Raw genomic sequence first — 8,419 nt, 5'->3', positions numbered from 1 at the left:
TCTGGGGTCCATGGACAGCCAAGGTGGAGAGGGGGTCAGTGGATAAATTTCAGGGGATCTAGAGCTTCTGTTTTTACTAACATTTGTCATTTTATATATTTATAAATGTTAGGCTGAGAAGTGGCCCTTAGGCTTCATCAGCTTGCCACAGGGGTCTATAACACACACACACACACACACACACACACTTAGAAATCCTCAATTAGAAGGTCAGAAAGTCCTTTCAAGTAGACTGGAGTGAGAACTGGAGCTAAATAAAGGAGGAAACAAGAAAGAGCCTTCAATAAGCTACAATTTAACCTAGGAGAAAAGGCTGAAAAATGACCTGAACATATTGAAGCTTCTGAGTTGCTTGATCTTGGTGATGGACTAGAGACGATATTTTAGTGGCCATAATCTGAATTCACCAGAAAGGGAGGAGGCTTTGGGTGACCTAAGAATGTATACAGATAGTCAGAACTGGAAAGCCTCAAACAATGATACAGAAATAAGTATGATAGAAAAGGGCTAGAGAATCAGGAGAACATTGTATTCAGTGACAGCAATATTGTAAGGAGGATCAACTGTGAAAGGCTTAGCTACTCTGATCAAGACATCAACTTGGAGATAATTCCAAAGAATCCATGATGAAAAATACTATTCACCTCCAGAGAGACAACTGATGAACTCTGAATATAGATTGAAGCATAATCTTTTTTTTTTTTTACTTTTTTTTCAGGGGTTTTCTGGTCTGTGTTTTGTTTTGCAACATGGCTGATATTAAAATGTTTTACATGACTTCACATGCATAATCAACATCAAGTTGCTTGCCTTCTCAAAGAGGGATGAGGGGAGGGAGGGAGAGGATTTGCAATTCAAAATCTTTAAAAATGAATGTTAAGGGGGTGGCTAGGTGGCACAGTGGATAAAACACCAGCCCTGGATTCAGGAGGACCTGAGTTCAAATCCAGCCTCAGACACTTCACACTTACTAGCTGTGTAACCCTGGGCAAGTCACTTAACTCTCATTGTCCCACAAAAACCAGCTGTGCTCAGGGTGAATCCTGAGAAAACTGAGGTGATAGTGGGTCACTGCCAAAGAGGTCCCTATGATAGGAGTAGAGAGGTGAGAAAAGCAAGAAGAAACTAGCAGGAAGCTTGGATACAGGGTGAAGGATATATAGAATCTGGTAAGGCTTCTAGGAATTTATGTCTGGTGACATGGCAGTAGGTCAGAACTAGAGTTAGAATGTAGGATTGTGGAAATTCAACAAGTCAATTCAACAAACATTTATTAAGCCCCTCCTCTCAGCTAGGCACTGTACTGAGGGCTGGGGGCACAAAGGAAGACTTAAAGCCTTGGCTGTGGACTCCAAAGACCCAGATTCTATTTATAGGATCATAGATTCAGAGGACATCAAGTCCAACCTCCTTATTTTACAAGGGAAAGAAACAGAATCACAGAGAGGTTGCCATACCCAGGGTCACAAAGCTGCTAAATGTGTGAGACAAGATTTGAACTTAGACCTTCCAGATTCCAGCACCATCACTCTATCACGTGCTTCTTGAACATTTGATGTGTGACTTTGGGGAGGTGTCTTGACTTCCCTTGGCCTCATTATCCGTAAAATGAATGGCTTAGACCAAATGATCTTTAAGGTTCCAACAACCCTAACGTTCTGATGATAATGACTATAAATAGATGGGGGGGGCCGAATAAGCATTTATATTGTGTCTACTATGTACCAGACACTATGCTATGCACATTACAAATATTAGCTTATTTCCTCATCAAAACAACCCTGCCTGGGCAAGTCACTTAACCTTCATTGCCCTGCAAAAAAACAAACAAATGCTGCAAGGTAGGTGCTGTCATTATCATATTTTATAGTTGAAGAAACTAAGGCAAACAGGGGTTACTAGGGTCACAAAGCTAATAAGTATCTGAAGCCATATATGAATTCAGAACTTTCAGACTCTAGACTCAGAGATCTATCCCATGCAATCTACCTGTCAGTTTCACAAAGTATGCATATGCTTTTGTGTGAACTTCAGTATACCTTCTTTGGAGTAGATAGTGCAACAATTATTCTCATTTTGCAAATGGGGAAAATTGAGCTCAAAGATATCAACTGACTTGTCAAAGTTCACAAAGTTAGTGTCAAAAGTGAGATTGGAAAGGAGGTCTTCCTAACTCTAAGCCTCATTCTTTTGGAGCCCTCCAAAACTTTCATTTCCCCAGTCACTCAAGATTAAACTCTACCATGTAAATGATTCAAAATGTTAGTTCACTTGAAGCCCAAAGGTTTTAAAAGATAATCTTTGTAGAAATAAATGAGCCAATACTTTGATATTTGGCAATGTTTCCTAAAGCTTTAAACAAACTAACTTCATTAGGCCCTGATTTGAGGCTCTTCCAGAAATGTCTTCTGGAACAAAATTCAAATGATTTTATTCTTAGGAGAGCAAATGACTAAGATTCCTTCCATAACATTTGAGTGTCAAGAACAATGATGGGCAGGTTTTGTTTGGGATTTTTAAAATGTTTAATAGTTCCTTGCCCCCATTGTTTGCAAAACAATCCCATTCTAATCCAGAAAACAAAATAAAATCCCTGTATATTTTGTTCTTCAGCCTATGTTTTGGATAGAGCGGAAATCAACACAGCTGTTTATGTTTAGTAACTTCAAATGATATAGTGCCTTTTTGAGCCCAGAAGAACCTTGGGAGTATATCTGCTTTATCATTTGGTATCCGTCCAATTCTTAACTTGTGTTGTCTATTTGGTGGGCAGAATTTTCAAGGTTCTCTTGTTAGATACACTCCTTGAGTGGTTTATCTCTGATGGACCTCTGCACCTGCTCTCCTCCTACTCCTCTCTCCTTTGTGGGAAAAATACCAAGTCTTCTGTCCATTCGTCAGTGCTTGTTTAGAAAACGCTTGGTAGGCCACTACCTGAAGCACTGATTTCTCTCTCTTCCCTTCCCTTCCTTTCCATAGCCTACCCTTCCATTTCCTTCCCTTCTCTTCCCTTCCCCCTTCCCACTTCTTCCTTCCCCCTTCCCTCTTCTCCCTTTCCCCTTCCCCCTTCCCCTTTCTCCCTTCTCCCTTCTTCCTTCTCTTTTCTCCTTCCTCCCTCTCTCTTTATTATTTTTACTGCTCATGAGCAGTACTGGAACCACTGTTTGAGAACTATTACATGATAATCATGGTCTTCTCACTCCAGGAGATCATAGGATAAAAAGCCAGTATGGATTCTAGAGTCCTTCTAGTCCACCCTTCTATCTTTCCATTATGAGGCCCAGAGAGTTGAAGAGGCTTACTTACCCTTTTCACACAGGCAGTAAATGGCTGAGCCAGGATGAAAAGCACTCTGCCCACAGCACCATGCTCTCAGAATTCATAGGTAGCATTGCCAACACTGAATATAAAAGATAAGCCAGTCAACTCAAGTCAACAAGCATTTTTTGTTGTTCACTCATCTCAGTTGTGTCTGACTCTTTGTGGCCACATTTGGGGTTTCTGTGGCAGAGATAGTGGAGCAGTTTGCCACTTTCTTCTCTGGCTCATTTTACAGCTGAGGAAACTGAGGCAAACAGGCTTAAGGAACTTGCCCAGGGTCATACAGATAGTAAGTATCTAAAACTGGATTGAGTTCAAGTCTTCCTGACTCCAGGCCCACCCAGCTGCAACAACAGCATTTGCTAAGTGCTTAGTAGATGCCAGGCACTGTGCTAAGTGCCAGGAGGTAGAAGGAACTTTAAAGAATGTTTTAGTCCAACATCCTCATTTTAGAAAGAGGAAACTGAGGTCCACAGAGAAGTCACTCATGGTTAAGGCCAAAGAGTTCATTTTTCAAGGAGCAGGAGCAATCCAGGTCTCTGGACTCTGAGATCAGTACTCCTTCCTACACTTGCACCACCATGACTAGTTCTTCCAGATTTACTATAGACACTCAAATATAGCTAAGCAACCAAGTCCAGAAGCCTGGTCTTCTTGCACACCTCATAAGTGGTGTAGCTGAAAATCAAATGCAGTTATTCTAGTCTTTGTTCATCGTCTTTCTTACTACATTAAAGTTAGCTCTTGATCACTTCTACAAAAATTAATTTTAAAGAAAGTACTGTCGTGGAAAGTTCATTATACTTGGAGTAAAGAGAGACCTGAGTTTGAATCTTACCTCTCTACTTATGCTAGCTAAGTGACCTTGGTCAAGTTGTCTTACTGCAGTGAGACTCATCTGTAAAATGGACGTAACAATACCTATAGTAGTAGAATTAAATGAGATCATGTATGTAAAACTTAAAGGCTATGTGAATGTGTCCTATTACAAAATCATACGATGCCCAACACAAACCATTTTGGTGCTTTTAGTTCACACTCATGTAATATTTTAAGGTGCACAAAGTGTTTCCCACAAGCCTGTGGTGAAGATATATGTATCATTACCTACTTTTACAGAAGTGGAAACAAAATCAGAGAGGTCAAGCAATTGCCAATGGTCACACAGCTAGATGGTATCAGAGTCAGTATTCGAATCCAAGTGCTTTTTCCATTATAGTTGACATAATGGAGTTGACTCCATCCTGAAAATTAACTCATGATGTACTTAGCACCAAGATGACCTCTCCTGATCATATTCACCAGATATTGATGAGGCATACATTTCTCCATGGATTGTTTTTCAGAGCCTATGATTTAGGAAAAATCTCAGGCAAGGGCAAACACTTAAGAAGAAATAAATATTTTCATTGCTTTCAGCATTATCCCCAAGCAAAGCTTCATGCTATAAAATGAGAACACCAGAAGATGAAATGTGACATTGAAGTTGCAGAGACAATTTTATTGCTCAAAAGCTTTGAGGCCTAATTTGGGCCACGCTCTAACATCCCACAGTCAGGATTGCTTAGTTTGAGTTCTATCTACACAGCCAAAAAGAGGGAGGGATTTGGACAAAGAACTGGTTAGCTTGGGCTCTGTAAGTAGCCAAACCTATAATTCAGCAGAAGGGGAGCAGGGGGAGAGGATTAATCTGAGGACCTTGATTTCTTCTACTATTTAGGGTCTACACGGATTAAGTTAACCAGATAATTGCTAAGTCTCCCCCCATCCTTGGTGTTGTGGAGACAAACTCTACAAGTCTTTGCTGAAAGGACCATCTCCAGTGAAGAAGCATTCAGTACATGCACATGGGCCCACATCGTTGAAACATTATTCCTTGCCCTTTCATTCATACCACTATCAATTATAAAATTCAATAGCAAAGCTTTGTAGAGATGCATTGTACTCAAGGGACTCAAAACATTACACAGAACTTGAACTCAGTGGGCCTCATGACAAAAAAAGTATAATTTCTAAAACATACATATAAAAATCACAATATATAATAAAATAAAAATATTTATATGATAAAATCCCATGTGAAATAAAATCACATGTATAATAAAATCACATGTATAATAAAATCAAAATATATACTCTAATCACATGTGTGATAAATCACAATATGTAATAAAATCATGTTTATAATAAAATCATACTGTACATAATAAAATCACAATATATTTATAAAGTTGTATGTTTAATAAAATCACAATGTGTTGTAAAGTCATATGTATAACAAAATCAAAATATATATAATCTAATGTATAGTAAATCACAATATGCAATAAAATCATGTGTATAATAAAATCACACTATATATAATAAAATCACAATATGTATATAACAAAATCATGTGTATAATAAAATCACTACATATAATAAAATCAGATCTATAATAAAATCAAAATGTGTTATAAAAATCACGTTTAGTAAAATCAAAATATATATAATTAAATAACATGTATAATACATCACAATATGTAATAAAATAACACATATAAGAAAATCAAAATATATATTATAAAGTCACTGTATATAATAAAATCAAAATATACATATATAAAATCACTATATGATAAAATCACACACACACATTATCACAATAAATCATGATAGAAACTGGACCTGTGATTCCATCACTGTAGGGAATCCCCTGGTAGGGACTCTTCCCTCTACAAGTGCAGGTTGGAACCTTCTTCTGCAATTTATAATCTTAGAATGTTCCTTAGAGCAGAGGTGTCACACACACAGCCCACAACATTCCTGAGTGTTCCAGAACCTGATGAAAATATAATTGGGAAATATGGAACAAAATAAATAAAAATACAATAAAACACATGTAATATCAATATGTGATTTTCTAAGTCAATCTACAACCCATAGAGATTGTTGTGTGGCCCTCTTCTCTGAGTTCGACTTCCCTGGCCTTGAGCACTGAGAGTGAGTGAGAGGGGTTACTTGATTCCAGATCTTTTTGGCTTGGAGACCAGCTCTCTATCCATTAAGCTCCATTTATTATTAGTTCCCATTTATTGGAATGATGATGACTCAAGGGATTCACATCAAACATTCTTTAATGGAGTCTTAACCAGTAAATAAATGCCCAATTAGGTTACAAATGTATTCTTCCTCTGTAACAACTATGTGCATGTTTGAAGCATTATAAGGTGTTGTGGGTTTTTTTCTACAGTGATCAGGAACTTTTTTGGGAAAAGTTATCTTGTAGTTATTGTAAGCACCTAATAAATTGAACAGAATGTTATGAGTAGCATATTAAATTACCCTGGAAATTGACAACATATTTTGTTGTTGCTGTTATTGTTGTTATAAGGGGTTTCAGGAACACATGCAAAAAAGGCATTGGGAACCATTGCACTAAGCTATACATTTTTTTTCTTTTTTCATGAATTTTTTTGGTTTTTGTTTGTTTTTTTTAGTGAGGCAATTGGGGTTAAGTGACTTGCCCAGGGTCACACAGCTAGTAAGTGTTAAGTGTCTGAGACCGGATTTGAACTCAGGTCCTCCTGACTCCCGGGACAGTGCTCTATCCACTGCACCACCTAGCTGCCCCTTTTCGTGAATATTTTTGCATGTCTGGCTTTGAATCCTAAAACAGATACTTACTAGCTTGATGGCTGGATAAGTCACTAAACCTTTCTGAGTCTCAACATCTTCATCTGTAAAATGAAATAATAGCATCTGGAAGGAACCTTAAAGGTCATTTAATCTAATCCCCTCATTTTCCAGAAGAGGAAACTGAGGCCCAAAGAGGCTATGTTGATCATTTGCTTCATTTTCTCATACTTTATATGGGTATATGGCAATATGTGAGTGGGACAGTTCTTTTTTCTGATATTTTAAGAGTAAGGCCTGGGTAAAAAAACAAACAAACAAACAAACAAACAAAAAAACACTAGATCTAACAGTGTGACCAGTTTTGTGATTCTTATTCCATATATCCAGGATATTCTCCAGAATATTTGTACCAATCTATATTCCCACCAATGACGGATCCACAGGATAATAGATTCAGACCACTAGTCCAATTTTCTCTTTTTATAGATGAGACCACTGAAGCCCAAATAGATAGGGTGACTTCCCCAACATCACACAGATAGTGAATGGTAGAAGTGGGATTTCATCCAAAGTCCTCTGAATGTCTGTCTCCTTGTAGCCTACCAACATTAAATTTTATTATCAGACTATAGATTTGGAACCATAAGGAATCTTACAGATTCTTTGCCTTGATATCTTGGTCAAGAATCTTAGTCATCTTGTCCAAAGCCCTCATTTCACAGAGGAGGAAAATGAAGCCTGGAGGCTTTTTCATTTGTCATTTTCCACTTTAGAAAAAATTCTAGGAAGTCATTTAGCATTTTCTTCAGGTTGTCTTGATTTGCAGCTCTCTGATTATTAGGATATTTGAGTATCTTTTCATATGGCTGTTAAGAGTTGCTATTTTTCCCCTTAGTAAATCACATATCCATACCCTTTGACCATTGCCCCTTGTGTGTCTTATAGCTATGCATCAGTTCTTTGTAGAGACTGATCTTTATCAGGTATATTTAGTAATATACCTTGGCTAATATTCTTAATATTAGCAAAAGAATTCCTAATCTCTATCATTGTGTGATACACAGAAGTGAATTTAGGTTTCTACAACCTCTTTACATCACTGTCTGCTGAGGCCTCGTCAGGCAGAATGAGGGATTAATTGATTGGTTTGGTCATTTGCAGGACAGTTTTAAAGTTCACCTTATATTCATATAATCACTAAAAGGTTTTTATTGAGGATCAGAGAGAATAAAGCAGCAAAGTGGTGGACCCTGATTGGAGGACCTCCTTTAATAACTACAAGAGTTACTTTAACACTTGTGAAAATAGTAATACATAATTAGTTTAAGGTCTGTGATTTAATTGATATAAGGAACTCCCAGTGAAGAACCCCACCCCACCCCCCAAAAAAAAAAGCCAATATACATCTGCACCTGCTCTACAATTTATAGTCAGAGAGAGTGGCTAAGATGTCTAGAAAGTTAAGAGCCTTGTCTGCCAT

This window comes from Dromiciops gliroides, chromosome 6 (assembly GCF_019393635.1).
Source record: "Dromiciops gliroides isolate mDroGli1 chromosome 6, mDroGli1.pri, whole genome shotgun sequence".
NCBI lineage: Eukaryota > Metazoa > Chordata > Mammalia > Microbiotheria > Microbiotheriidae > Dromiciops > Dromiciops gliroides.
This window is presented reverse-complemented; position numbering follows the sequence as displayed.